Source organism: Cryptomeria japonica, chromosome 6 (assembly GCF_030272615.1).
Source record: "Cryptomeria japonica chromosome 6, Sugi_1.0, whole genome shotgun sequence".
Taxonomy (NCBI): Eukaryota; Viridiplantae; Streptophyta; class Pinopsida; order Cupressales; family Cupressaceae; genus Cryptomeria; species Cryptomeria japonica.
In genome coordinates, this window is record NC_081410.1 from 412988525 (window position 1) to 413003936 (window position 15412).

The following is a 15412-nucleotide window of genomic DNA, read 5'->3' on the forward strand; positions in this document are numbered from 1 at the left end:
ACAAATGCAAGTAATATAGACAAATTTATCAACCAAATAATAAAAGACCTATTTCCAACATTATGATCATTCTTGAACTATGATCTAAAAGGTCGTTCCATTATTGATGCATTTCTCTTAGCCACCATAGAGATAATCTTGCCAAATACATGTGTTGAACTTGATCCTCGATTCAACAAAATAATATTAACTTTGTTCATATGCACATCAATTTTATTGCTCTACCAATTTTAGCTGATTGGAATACATACATACATACATACATACATACATACATACATATATATATATGGGGAATTCAAACCCCTTTTGAATAGGAAGTTAAATTTTCTCTTTGTTTGCATCAATGAATGGACATTCTTGTCTCATATTTCTTAGTATTTAGAACAAATAATTTGAAACAATGTTATGACCTATAGAAATAGACAAGGTCGTTGTTTGCACAACTCTTAGAGTGATTGGCCAAAAAAACTTGAACTCTTAGAAGAATTGGTTTGCAATCTTTTCATAATTTGTTTTCTAGTATGCATCATAATGTCTCCTAGTCTTGTTGAGCATGTTATGAGATATTATTACAAATATTTAAGGAAAATTATGATGTTCATTACAATTTTGGTGCCAAGAGAAGAATAATTCTAGAAAAATATTTAGATGGGTGAGTATCCCATCTATATAGTTCAATCCTACTTGAGCTAGATGAATAATCCCATATTGTGAAAGATTATTCCACGAAGTTTTCCTTGCAAGTTATCAAAGAGAAATAAACTTGGATATCTCAATAAACATTAGATGAGGTGAAATCAGAAGCATGTTTAAATTAATAAATAAAGTTTACTTGAGGAACATGTTACTAAAGACATGTATAGACAAAGAGGTATTTCTATTGTGTGTCAACTATTTGACATGAAGCCCTCTTGAAGTGCAGTCGGGCTAAATGAACTAAATATAATTATACTTGAACAATGTAAGATAACTTGAGAGATAGAAAAAAAAAAGATGACATGATTTAAATTAAGTTATAGAATTATAGACTAAATCCCAATTGTCAAGTTGATTGTGGTAGCTTCTTTATAATTGGTTGTGAGCGTGATAAGACTCAGAAAGATGGAATGAACAATATGCTAGATATAGAGTTTTTTATGAAACATAAGGTTTATGTTCATACAAAATGGATTGAAAGAAGCATGACATTTAAAAGTTGATTTAATGGATTGATCGATAAACTAACGACATATTTTGATAAAATATGGGGAGGGAAATGAATTGTTTTATATATTGTTTTTTCCCGATAAGTTAATTTATATCACTTAAAATTGCTACTCACAATTTATTATCTATTGTAAGTTACTTTAGAAGATATAAATATGTTTTGTGGTCTAAAATATGTTGTATACTCTTTTACCAGACACGAATGTGATCCGGCATGGATTTGAACAATTAATGAAGGAAAGTATTGAAATATGTCAGAGTTTAACTTGAATTAGACCTCTTGCTACTAGTTCAAACTCTTTGTTAGACTCCTCATAGAAAATAATGGTAGTACAAACATAGTTATGTCATATTTTACTGGGGTGATGGATCTAAGGATGTGTATAAGTCATCATAGGGTTTATTACAATTGCATTGTGCAATATATTTCTATGGTTGAATTGTAAGTATTTTAATGCTATTCTTGTTTGCATACATCTTTTGGGTTTTAATAAGTAGCATTTTATTGTGGGTTTGATAGACAAATAGGTTCATGACATTCAAATGAGATTCTTGATCCTCCTAGAAAAGGTAAACTCTTATTTTTGGAGTAGTGAATCCCTTCACATCATCTCAAAGTTTGAGCATACTTAGAGCAAGGTGTTGATTGAAGGTGCAAAACATAAACAACTAGTTCATAAAGACATTATATTTCCACAATCCACATGAATGAATTAGAATGCTTCAAATAGATAAGTGTGAACTGTGTAGATTTTTTTGCATTAAGATAAAAGATTTGTTGGACATCTAGAATACTGAGAGGGGAGGGTTGAATCAGTATTCCCTTGAATCTATTAAAACTTGTAATCAACCATCCACATAACATAACTTAATTGCATAATTGAAATGAACAATAAGCAAACCACAATACATCACATAACACTAGGATTTATATGTGGAAATCCCAAGATGGGAAAAACCATAGAGAGGATTAGCTCTCAATATTATGTAACCGGTTACAGAGTATAGGGTGGCTCACTACCAGAGGGGCTTATTGCCCAAAATATAATGGCTCATGATCAGAAGGTGGCTTGTAGCCAATATTACAAAATTTGAATTGTTAAGATTGCATCTATCATATGCATAAGATACAATTCCATTGAGGTGCATAATCACTTTTACATTCACTATGCATAATCACTTTCACATTCACTATAATCACTTTCACATTTACTATAGATCGCATAGTATTATCAAAGATCATAATGATAACTTTCACAAAACAACTATATATATACCAAACTGATTCTTCTTCAAGTCAGCTCAATTGGAGTAATGTTAGACCAAAACCCTTTACACACTACTGCTCAAATGTTCTAACCACACTGGAGAAGTTGACCAAAACATAAAAGAACTCCTCCACGACCCACAGAGTAGATGAAAACAATGGAGCTAATATACAACCGATGATTACGAAGAAGACCAGATCAAAACTTCCACACAGAGCAATGTCGGTAAGTAGGGTATCCTATTGCCAGACCCATAATTGTGCCGCAACAAAACATTAACTCTTGAAATCTTAGATATAGATGTTAGCTCAAATACAAAACAAGTTCCCAAAATCATACGAGAATATCTGGCAGTGCGGACCCAAAAAGGATATATGCTGATATCGAAGCTTGTGGGGCTTGAACCGGAATACGCTGGACTCATGTTGCTGGATCACAAAAACATCAGTGACAACATTCTAACAAGATTTACATAATTGTCGATAATTTTGTTTGTGAGCACAATTCATTTTGATACTAACCTATGACAAGAATATAATTAAAAGATAATTCCTAAGACAACCCCATATAAAGTATGTCATACTGCATCACAAAGATGCAAACCTTAGCCATAATAGACTATGCTCATTGAACAATAAGTAGTTTCCTTACCTCATTACTCTATTTACTATTGTTTAAGAAAATGACTGGTTTTTTAATGGTAACCACATGTCATGCATAGTAAAAAACATTGATTGATTGCTACTTCTAGTTTTAGACAACTTTAGACAACTTTCTTCACCATATTTACATAGTAAACTAAAAAAGCTCAAAAAAACTCTTAACACCATTAAAAGGTTGGAGATCTTCCTTGGTCCGGTATGATGAGAGATTACGAATTCGAAGTGCGAATAGGATGAACCTAACTCTGCTGCATTAAAATAAGCAAAGAAATATGCAGTCTGGCCTAGAAAAAGAATTCACATATTGCATGTGACAATGTTACAGAAAGTCTGAATCATAACGTCGCCTGAGAGATTCGAACTCTCGCGGGGAAACCCCATGTACTTAGCAGGCACACGCCTTAACCACTCGGCCAAAGCGACGTTATTACATCGCCTTCTAATCCCTTCTTTGGGTATTTTTCTCAACCAACTTAGAGATCGTCTTCCTAAATACATGTGTGGAACTTAAATCTTAGTTCAGCAAAATAATATTAGCATCGTCCATATGCACATCAATTTTATTGCTCTGCCAACTTTAGCCGATTGGAATATATATGAGGACTTCAAACCCTGCCAATAGGAGGTTCGATTTTCTCTTTGTTTGTCCATGAATGCACATCCTTGTCTATCTATTTTTTTCCTTTCTACCAAGTATTGCACATCAAATCTTAAGCTTCTAATACAATATGGTAAGGTTTTACCTAGACACTCAAGAAGGTCATCCTTCATTTTAATTCATTGTTCTGTTTTCTCATGTATAAGCTTTTATAAATTCATAGATGTTTGAATATCAATTAAAATTGTACTCTTTATCATTTATGTGATTTTATCAATGACTTTTAATGGAGCTGAACTTCAGGTGGTTATGATTGACATTGTCATAATTTACGACATTTAATAGATGTTGATCACTAGTATAGGAACTTTTGTTTGATTCATGTATGAATTTCCATGTTTTCAAGTCTGTTTTTCTTCTCTTCTTTTATTAGAGGTTTTTGAGATTACACATGTTGAGATGCACCCAAATATGCTTAACACTATTATAAGGTTGTTATAATTACTTATTTGATCCAATGTTTGTTGGTCATTTTCTTTTGGTTGGGAAGTAATAGCAATATACTTTTCTATCAACATCAATAAATAATTTGAAACAATAAAACGATAGATAGAAATAAACAGAGTTCTTGTTAAGAGATTGGCTAAGACTAAACTTGATCTCTTTCTTTATTAGAAGAATTGGTTTGCCATCTTTTCATAATCTGCATTGCAGTGAGCATCATAATGTTTCCTAGTATTGTTGAGCATGTTTTGAGATATTATTATAGATATTTGAGGAAAATTATGATGTTGATTACAATTTTGGCGTCAAGAAAAGAACAATTTTGGAAAAGCTTTAAATGGGTGAGTATCTCATATGTATAGTTCAATCTCACTTGAACTAGATGATGAATAATCACATAGTCCCAAAGACTATTCCACGGAGTTTTTCCTACAAATTATCCAAGAGAAATCAATTTGGATATACCTCAATAAACATGAAATCAAAAGCTTGTTTAAATTTTAAAAAAAATAATGTTAACTGAGGAACATGCTGCTAAAGATATGCATAGAGAAAACATAGAGGCATTTTTATTGTGTGAGAATTGTTACACATTAAGCCCTCTTGAAGTGCAATCAATCTAAATGAACTATATATAATTGTATTTGAGCAATGTAAGATAACTTGACAGATGAAACATACGAGATGAGATAATCTAGATTATAAGTTATAGAATTATGGCCTAAAATCAAATTGTTAAGTTGGGTGAGATAGATGCCTCATAATTGGTCGTGAGCGTGATAGGAGTCAGAAAGACAAAATGAAAAATAGGTTAGATACAAAGTTTTTATGAAACAAAGGGTTTATGAAATGCATGTTATTTAATGGTTGATTTAATACATCGATTGATAAACTAATGACAAATTGTGGTAACATGTGGGGAGGGAAATTATTTTCTTGATACGTTAATTTGTCCTGATAAGTTAATTTCTATCACTTAAAATGGCATGCTCGCACTTTATTGTCTATTGTAAGTTATTGCAGAAGATATAAATATATTTAGAGGTGTAAAATATTCTATATACTCTTTTCCCAAACATGAATGTGATCTAGTGTGGATTTGAACATTTATTTATGAGGGAAGTATTGAGAGTTCAAAGATTATACCTTTTACTAACTTAGTTCAAACTCTTTGTTAGATTCTTCCTCATAGAAATTATGATAGTACGAACATAGTTATGTCACCTTTTACTAGGGTGATGGATCTAAGGTTGTGTATAAGTCATCATAGGGTTTAGTACAATTACATTATGTGATATATTTCTATGATTCAATTGTAAGTATTTTGATGTTAATCGTGTTTGCATATAGCTTTTCAATTTTAATAAGTAGCAATCTCTTATGAGTTTGATAGACCAATAGGTTTGAGACATTCAAATGAGATTCTTAATCCCCTATAAAAGATATATTCTTATCTTAGGAATGGTGAATCCCTTAACATTGAAACAATGTTTAGACATATTTAGTGCAAGGTGTTGATCAAAGGTGTTAAACATAAACAACTTATTCGTAAAGATATGGCATTTCCAAAATCCATATGAATAAATTAGAATGCTTTAGATAAAGAAGTGTGTAGAGTTTTTTCATTGATGTAAAAGATTACATATTTATTTACTAGGAACACTCTAACTCAACTTATACATAATTTTGTTTGTGATCACAATTCATTTGTACTAGCATATGATAAGAACATAGATAAAACATCATTTTTGACACAATCCCTTACTAAAGATACCAGATTGCATCAAAAGTATGCAAACCCTACCTGTTATACTCATTCAATGATAAGTAGTTTCCTTACCATACATTACTCTATTTACCATCATTTAAGAACATGACTAATTTTTATCTATAATACTAGTTCTAGTGACAACCAAATGTGATCCATAATAAGAAAAGGATGTATAATTATTTGAAATAATTATGACATCCATAAATCTACTCATGTTAAACAAGAGATTTCTAAAAAAGCTCAAATATATTGTATATTTGCAATCTAATAGATATATATTTATTTTTAAGATATCTGTAGAAGTTGAGAAAGCCAACTTCACAGACCCCAAAGATCACCTGCATGCAAATAACCTGTCATAGAAAGAAGAGATGGAGACTAACAAGCAAGGGTGCTCTGAAAGCTGAAAAATGTATTCATCCGAGAAAAATGAATCAAGAATATGAATAATACAAGAGATCAATCCTTATAAAGGAGATCAACACCAAAAGGAAAACCTAACCCTAAAGCGTGTGCATTTAATAATTAAATATTAATTATTAAGTGACTAATATGTGCATAAAGGGAAATCTTAAGAGGAGAGCAAAGTTAATTAATTACTTTACTCTAACACCCCCCCTTAAGATGAGCTACAATGCAGCTACAAACAATGCAGAAAAAAGCAAAGGAACTACAATGCAAAAGAGGGTCCCGGCAACAAGGCCTGATCAGGTACCCTAATACAAGAGAATCTCTATAAAGCGGAGTAAAGGAGAAAACCCAGTGGGAAAAAACTCCTCTCCAAAAAGAGATACAGAGACATGCTGAAAAGAAAACATGAAGGAAGGAAGGCCTCACTGAGACCCCCCAAGGACAACTTCCTTCACCCCAAGCATAGAGCGCAACTGAAGATAGCGCGGAGATGCCAAAGGTTTAGTGAAGATGTCTGCAACCTGCTCCTCTGTAGGAATATACTCCAAGATGAGAGAACCATCCTGAATCAACTGTCTGATGAAGTGCATGTGGATTTCAATGTGCTTTGTCCACTGATGCTCCACTGGGTTGCGAGAAATATGAATGGCACTCTGATTATCACACCAAAGAGTAGTGGGACAATCTGGAGGAAACCCAAACTCTGTCATCGACTGCTGAAGCCATAAAAACTCCTGACTGGCTAACATTGCTGCACGGTACTCAGCCTCTGTAGATGATAATGCAATAGCAGACTGCTTCTTGCAAGACCATGTAATAGGACCAGAACCAAGGCAAAAAACGAAGCCAGAAGTAGACTTCCGATCATTGACATCACCAGCCCAATCGGAGTCAGTGAAGCCAATGATGTGAGGGGATCCTGAAGTGTAGTGAATGCCATAATGGGTGGTGCCCCGAATGTACCTCAAAATACGTTTGGCTGCTTGCCAATGGCTCTCATGAGGATCATGGGAGAACCGAGAGACAAGACCAACCACAAAGGAAAGATCCAGATGAGAATGTGTCAGGTACAACAAACTGCCAACCAATTGCCTGTATAAAGTGGGGTCTACTGAAGGAGTAGAGCAAGTGGAAGACAAAACAACACCTGACTGAAATGGAGTGGGGGCAGACTTGGAATCAAGCATGCCAAATCGGTGAAGCATATCAAGAGCATACTTCTCCTGAAATATGGAAATCCCATCCGAAGACTGAATAACCTGTAGACTCAGAAAGAAGTGCAAGAGACCAAGATCTGTCATCTCAAACTGCTCCATCAAAGCTCTCTGAACACTCTGAATCATGGAGGATGAGCTACCTGTAATGATGAGATCATCTACATATAGCACAAGAATCAAAAGATCACCCTCCTGATGCTGAATATACATTGTGTGATCGGAATGACAGCGTGTGAAGTGAGAGGAAAGCAGGAATGAGTCCATCTTCTCATACCAAGCCCTAGGGGCTTGTTTGAGACCATACAATGAACAACGAAGTCTGCAAACCAAAGAAGTGTCCTGCACAAATCCCTGAGGCTGCTCCATATAGATCTCCTCATGTAGGTCTCCATGCAAGAAGGCACTCTTCACATCCATCTGAAACACTGTCCATCCCTGTGAAGCTGCAAGTGAAAGTACCAGGCGTATAGAATTCATCTTGGCAATAGGAGCAAAGGTCTCAGAGTAGTCAATACCCTCTACCTGAGAAAACCCCTTCACAACAAGACGAACCTTATACTTATCAATAGAACCATCTGCAGCATACTTGGTACGATACACCCACTTGCACCGAACCAACTTTCTTCCCTTAGGAAGTGGACAAAGATCCCAAGTATGATTCTTCATCAAAGAAGAATACTTCTCATCCATGGCCCTATCCCACTCAAGGTGTCCGGTCGCCTCTGAAAACTTTTGAGGTTCATCTGAAATGGCATGACTCAAAAGACTAGAACCAGATGTCTGAGCACGAGTGCGACGAGTATCTGAGGATCACCTGCCAAAGAACCAGCTGCATCAACAGTATCATGGGCCCACTTCGGCAAAGATGGAGCAACTGGTGGTGGTGGAGATGGTGGATCATCATCTACATCATCCTCAAGAGATAAGTAATCCTCAAGAGATGAAGAGGAAGGAGTAGGCAATGAGGGAGAAGCTGTTGATGGAGAATCCATCTGAGGATAGCACTCATCAAACTGGACATCCCGCCGAAATAGGACCTCTCGGGAATCAGGATCAAACAACCTATATGCCTTAACATCCTCACAGTAGCCAACAAATATGAGTGGTCGGCTCTTCCTCTCCATGGCTATCCGCTGAGCATCAGGAATAAATGCCCAAGCCTCACTACCAAAAACTCAGAATGTAGAAACATCAGGCTTGACATGGGTCCAAGCCTCCTCAGGAGTCATATGTCATAATGCCTTATGAGGCATCCGATTCTGAATATAATTGGCACAATTGACTACCTCAGCCCAAAATGAAGAACTCATAGCTCGAGACTGTATCATACAATTAGCCATCTCCCGTAAGGTTCTATTCTTTCTCTCAGCAACACCATTCTGTTGAGGGGTGTAAGGAACTGTAAACTGATGTTGTAAACCATGCTCAGTGCAAAAATCTCTGAAAGACTGATTTACATACTCCCCCCCATTATCGGTGTGTATCCACCTGATAGAAAGTCCAGATTGCTTCTCCACAAATGTCTTAAAAATCCTGAATAAGTCAAAGACATCAGGCTTGTACTTAAGAAAGTACACCCATGTACGTCTGGAGAAGTCATCAATAAAAGTGAGTACATAACAGGCCCCTGAAAAGGAAGGAGTCGGAAAGGACATAAGATCACTGTGTACCAACTCTAGGGCTGCCCTAGCACAAGAGGCTCGACCCTTAGGAAAAGGATCTCGATGATGTTTGCCAAGGACACAACCACGACATACACCATATGTACAAGAAATCTGTGGAAGCCCAATCACAAGTGCCTGTGTACTCATCTGTTGTAGATATCTGTAATTGACATGGCCGAAACGCTGATGCCAAAGCCTGCTCACTGAATCTGCATGTGCTATAAGAGAGGAACCAACAGTGTCTGAACTCTCAAAGCCATCAAAACTATATAAGTGAGATGCAGAATCCACACTCCCAGTAGCCACAACCAAGTCAGGATCATGAAGATCTCGAATAACTACATCATGAGGTGAGAACTCAACTGTCTTACCAGAGCTAGAGTGGCAAATCTGATAAACGGATAGAAGGTTTGTCGAAATGTCAGGAACCAAAAGCACATCCTGAAGACAACCACCATCCAATGAAACAGTACCAGAACCCTGAACGGAAAGTTGTGCTAAGTCACCAACTGCAATATGTCGAGTGTCGGTAGGGGCAAGAGCGGTGACCAAATCCTCTGTGTGTGTCATATGGTGAGAAGCACCATAATCTAGAATCCAAGTGGATGCGGAGGACAATGCTCGTGCAGAAAGAGCATGACCTTTCCCTATGGGTTGTGAAGGAGGCTGTGGTGCACCGATATTATGCTGCTGCATGGCTTCCTCCAAAGCCTCTAAACGTTTCCAACACCTGGAAACGGGATGTCCTTCCTTGCCACAAAAACTGCAAGGATCACCTGATTTCTTCTTAGTCTTGGAGGAAGACTCACCAGACTTTGAAGATTTACCCTATTTAGAATTGGACTGTGGTTTTGAATCAAACTTAGGTGGAGGCTTGGAGGGATTCTCACTAGCCTCTGAATCTTTCTTAGGCTTCGGTTTCTGCTTCTGTTTTCCTTTGGAGGACTGGGCTACTAATGCTTGGTTCTGTGAACCTGAAAGTGAATCCAACTGCTTAAGCTTAGCTTGCTCACGAGTCAGATGATCACAAAAGACCTCAAAAGAAGGCATGACATGGCGAGCACCCAAGGCATCCATGGTGGAATAGAAGGTCGAAGAGAAGATCTGAAATGGACCCCGAAGCTTAGAGAGAATCAGGAAAATGCACTCTGTATCAGTCTTAGTCTTACCACAACCCTGCAAGATAGATCTTTGCTGTTTGAACTTCATCAGAAAGTCCTCAATAGAAGGAAACGAATCAGGTACCAAGGAAGTTAACTCTGCCTCAAGCTGCAAAGCTCTGAACTCATTGACAGTACCGAAAAGTCCTTCAAACTTGGTCCAAATGGCTCGAGGAGTGAGACAACCCTCAAGATGAAATTGGAGACTGTCAGAAATGTGTAAAGCCATCAATCCCATAGCCTGATCCATATTGTTCCTGTGCTGCATAACCTCAAAGAGACGTGTCAACTGAGGTTGAATCTCATCCAAACAGGACCATAACCCTCTAGACTGGAGAAGAGTCATCATGTGACCCTTCCAAGTGTGGTAATTGTGTTGTGTGAGAGAGTCAATAGGCTTGTTGGCCATCCTGTGAACTGTGCCTCAACTGCTCTGAATGTTTTAATTATTATTAAGTGGTCTTTCAGAACTAGACAGAAGATTGCAGAAGGGGTTTGATTGTTTTGTATTGGTGTTTGTATATTCTGGTTTTCTGATGTAAATAACAGAAAGCAAGAGAAAACACCCCCCCACAATGCAAAAAACTAATCCCCAGTACAAACTAAAAGCCAGAAAATGATAGAAAGCAAGAACGGGTTGAGACAAAATTTGGAGCACCTGAAGAATTTTCTGATGAAATAGACTGTAGATATGGAAAGAGCACAGAACCACCTTTCCAACGCCTATTCGTTTGCGAAAAACGGAGTCCGTATACAAAAGATATGGCTCCTAGAGTGCAAAAAACTTGTTCTGACTTTGACTGGCAAAAAACACTATAAAACAGCAAAATCAGAGAAAAAGAGCTTAATCAATTAGATCGAGCTCGGAACCAGCTTTCCAACGCCTATTTCCATTTGAAAATCCGAGCTAAAATGCCTGAGTTATGCCCGATTTCGTGAAAGAGCTCCAAAAGACCCAAATAGGCCCTTATAGCCCTCAAGGGCTAAAAAAAATAAGCCCCTGGTCCGCAAGGCGACCAGGGGCTAGCGCTCTGCTGGCGGCGTGGTGGCGGCACAGGGGCGGCAGCGGCGGCGCTTGGGCGGGGCGCGAGCTGGGCGCGGGCGGCGCGCAAGCGGCAGGCAGCGCGCGGGCGACGCTGGTCGGGTTACCGCCGGGCTGGGCGGTGGCAGCGCTGGCCGTAACACTGGCTGCGCCCAAAAACTTAAAAAAAAACTACGTTTTTTAAATATTTTTTTGATTTTTTTGAATTTTTGCCTCGATTTTCGTGCCCTAGGGCCGTACGGCCTTGGGGCAAAAAAAATTTGCCTTCTGAAGCAACTGTGTCCAAATCGGATGAATTTTATATGGAAATACGGGTTTTTGGGTGCTACGAGCTCAACGGTGAGGTACGTTTGGGCTCAAAGTGCACCGAAAAAAAAACCCCCTTATTTCAAAATAAAAATAGAAGACAAACACATATCTGATGCAACCAAAACCTGAAAGTCAGATCTAACCCTCGTAGCTCCAAATTCTTCAGAAGACGAACAAGAAGTAGCAGGTCTGGAGCTTTGATACCATGTAGAAGTTGAGAAAGCCAACTTCATAGACCCCGAAGATCACCTGCATGCAAATAACCTGTCACAGAAAGAAGAGATGGAGACTAACAAGCAAGGGTGCTCTGAAAGTTGAAAAATGTATTCATCTGAGAAAAATGAATCAATAATATGAATAATACAAGAGATCAACACCAAAAGGAAAACCTAACCCTAAGGTGTGTGCATTTAATAATTAAATATTAATTATTAAATGACTAATATGTGCATAAAGGGAAATCTTAAGAGGAGAGCAAAGTTAATTAATTACTTTACTCTAACAATATCTTCTCCATGTTTTAAACAATCTTGTCTTCCTAAAACTCCCAAAAGCTATTTTTCCCTATTCCAAAAGAGAGAGTCTATGTTTCAAACAATATTATCTTCCTAATACTCCCGAAAGCTATTTCTCCCTTCTCCACATGAACTCTCATTTCTATTGATCATTCAGTGAAGTCCTCCAAATGAACTCTCCTTTTCCTATTGATCATTAACTCGAGCTCACTTAATAGAGCTACCTATGTGCCAAAAGAATATTAATTGACACTTGAATCTAGACAACTTCTCCATCATATTGAGTAAATTGAAAAGCCGCTAACACCATTTAAGGACAAATCATCATTCCTCGTATGGTATGGTGAGAAATCCATACCAAAACAAAAGGCCTGATTTGGAATTAGTTTTGTGTGGGGGCCGCGCGAACGCGAGCCCCCTCTACCACGAAGTATGACGTTCATTCTCCACAATGGGAGATGATAGACAGAGCCCCCTTCATGTGCAATGAAGGTGCTCTCTCTAGACCATCGGCCTTCCTCATCACCGATTGACCCCGCCCAAGTAAGTATGCTAAGACCGTACCCCTCTCCTCCTACTTGTACTCCCTCTTCTCCCTTATTTCCTCCTCCTCACGCATGTGGGATCATTAACACCATTGCTATCTGCCTCCTAATCATGTAAACAAATTCTTTTGTTTTGTCAAATTTTCAAATAACAAAACTTGTCAGCACCAAGGCAAATTCCATCAAGAGAGGATGATTAATGTGGCTGTGCTGCATTGAATCAAACAATTAAAAACAATACCAAACTTGGATTTTAAATGATGCAGACACACACACATTAAACAAAATCATCCTGTGTGTTACTACTGATGTGGCATGTGGGTTCTGCTCGTTTCTCAATTTCGTTTGCATCACTTATGCCTGTTTAGGAAAATATTCCAGATAATAGAGTGAATAGTGTGGGGATGTAGCTCAGATGGTAGAGTGCTCGCTTAGCATGCGAGAGGTACGAGGATCGATACCCCGCATCTCCATTGCATTTACTAGTTTTCTTAAACTTTTCAATTTCGCCTGCAATTGAAATCGGTTGGCCTAGTGTCTTTGTTCAACTGGGGAGAGTAAAAACTTTTCAAAAATTCTATTTAGCCTCACACAAAATTGTCTGCAAGCGAGAAAATTGAATTTCTGTGATCAAAATAGTAACGGTGTACAGACGGACATAAACGTGAAATGTGCAAAAAGAAGCGGCAAACATATATAAAAACTCCTGCTACTTGTAAAAAAGCAAACAATTCCATTGACAGGATTTGAACCCGGCTCGCTTGGGTGGAAGCCAGATAACCTAAAGCCAACTAGACGACAACAAAGATAAAAGGTGCATTATTTGATTATATGTTTGCGTTATATTTAGAAATTTAAACGCATTCTCGCCGGTTCTCTCAATTAATTAATTCTCTCTGCATTTAATTCTAATCTTTTCCAACCTATTTTTCATCAATAATATGTCAATAAAATATTGATCTACAATCAAATAATTATTTTATGTCAAATATTTTTATGTAAGAAGATCACATAAGTTTCTTCCATCTTAACATTTCTTAGAGCATATAAGATACATGGTCGACTCTTTATATTCTTAGATAAATTTTTAGTATAAAATTCACAATTTCATATCATAAGTCTTCAACAACAAACACATTCAATATCAAGAATCTATAAACCTAAAGTACAAATTACTCTTCATTAATTTTTATATTCTTAATTTGTTTATTGGACTATGTGAATATGAGACAATTTATTTATAATTCTCTAATAATATTAAAAATGTTCTAGTATATAAATTAAATTAAAATTCAAAATTGACTCTGCAAAATGTCGAAACCATGAAAAGTGGTAAACTGAAAATTATGAATACGAATTTAAAAACTGCAAGATAGTCATTCCTACGGCCATAAAAAATCCATGGGATCACAAAGAAATCCCCATGGCAAGCAGAAACATATCTGAGGTTTGCCCACAAGCACAAGGTGGGATCAACAAATAGATTTGAAGCCCTAAATTCCACACTATCATGCGCAACGGGAGCAAATTCAATCCCGAGTACTCTGAATCAGACCTGCAAAGAGGCGGCTAAGGTTCCAAGAGGTCCCCCAATCAGCCTAATGATTTCTAAATCTTTCAAAGATAAAATAATCTCTGCATCTGCCACAGGAGATTTTGATTGGTTTGGGAAACAAAGGAACCCTAGATCGGCACCTAGAAACCAAAATGACTCTTCTATAAGGAAGGACAATTGGTGGCTGTCGCAAAGATCAACTCGGAACTCTGCAAATTCTATTGCTACTGGAGCAAATTTGGTAAAATTAGGCAAAAGGCAGAATAGTGTTGAGTCTTTGCCAAAGCCACCAGTGGCCCTTCCTCAAGCCATTATCCCTGAAAGTAAGATACAAAATCACAGTGGCAAGCAACAAGCTACAATTCATAACAAATTGAATCAGAACACAATTATTATAAGCAATCATTATAAGCAATAGTCTTTGGGAGGATTACAAGAGATGGGGTCTGCTTGGCAAATGGTGCGGATATGGTGCCTCCACCAAGGAAATTATCCAGTGGTTGATGTCCGCGACCAAAAGGCAGGTAAGTATTACAACCCTAGAAGACAATCATTGCAATTCATCAGAATTAAGAGATAAAATACTTAATAATCAACCTAGATTCTTTAAAGGTTATGACTTTTCCTTTTTTAAATGGCAGCTGAATTTCTCCCCTAAAATGTTCAAAAAACATTTAGTTCCTAGGTGGGTAAAATTACCTAACCTCCCAGTAGAACTTATTCACAAACACTGCCTTGTTCGAATATGGGACTCACTTGGGGGTTTTGAAGGCTTAGAAGAAAATTTTAGAGATTCTACAACCATTAGGATCATGGTAAAATTGCATATAAATGACATTAATTTTGAGCCTATTAAGATAATAACTAATCACTTGATGTATTTGGTTAAACCGGAAATATATATGGGTAGGGTGGATCATAGGGAAGTAATCTTTCCAGATCTATCCCCTCCCAACCCTAAACAACAAAAAATGAGCCAAGC

The 15412-nt window shown here is 37.3% G+C and overlaps 2 non-coding genes across 2 annotated transcripts; both read right to left on the reverse strand.

The window, feature by feature from the left end:
• Positions 1-3480: 3480 nt before the first annotated feature.
• TRNAS-GCU (transfer RNA serine (anticodon GCU)) lies at positions 3481-3562 on the reverse strand. Its single transcript has one exon. It is a non-coding gene; the product is annotated as a tRNA-Ser (tRNA).
• A 9160-nt stretch (positions 3563-12722) lies between these two features.
• LOC131039549 (U1 spliceosomal RNA) lies at positions 12723-12881 on the reverse strand. Its single transcript, XR_009104669.2, has one exon. It is a non-coding gene; the product is annotated as a U1 spliceosomal RNA (small nuclear RNA).
• Positions 12882-15412: the final 2531 nt, after the last annotated feature.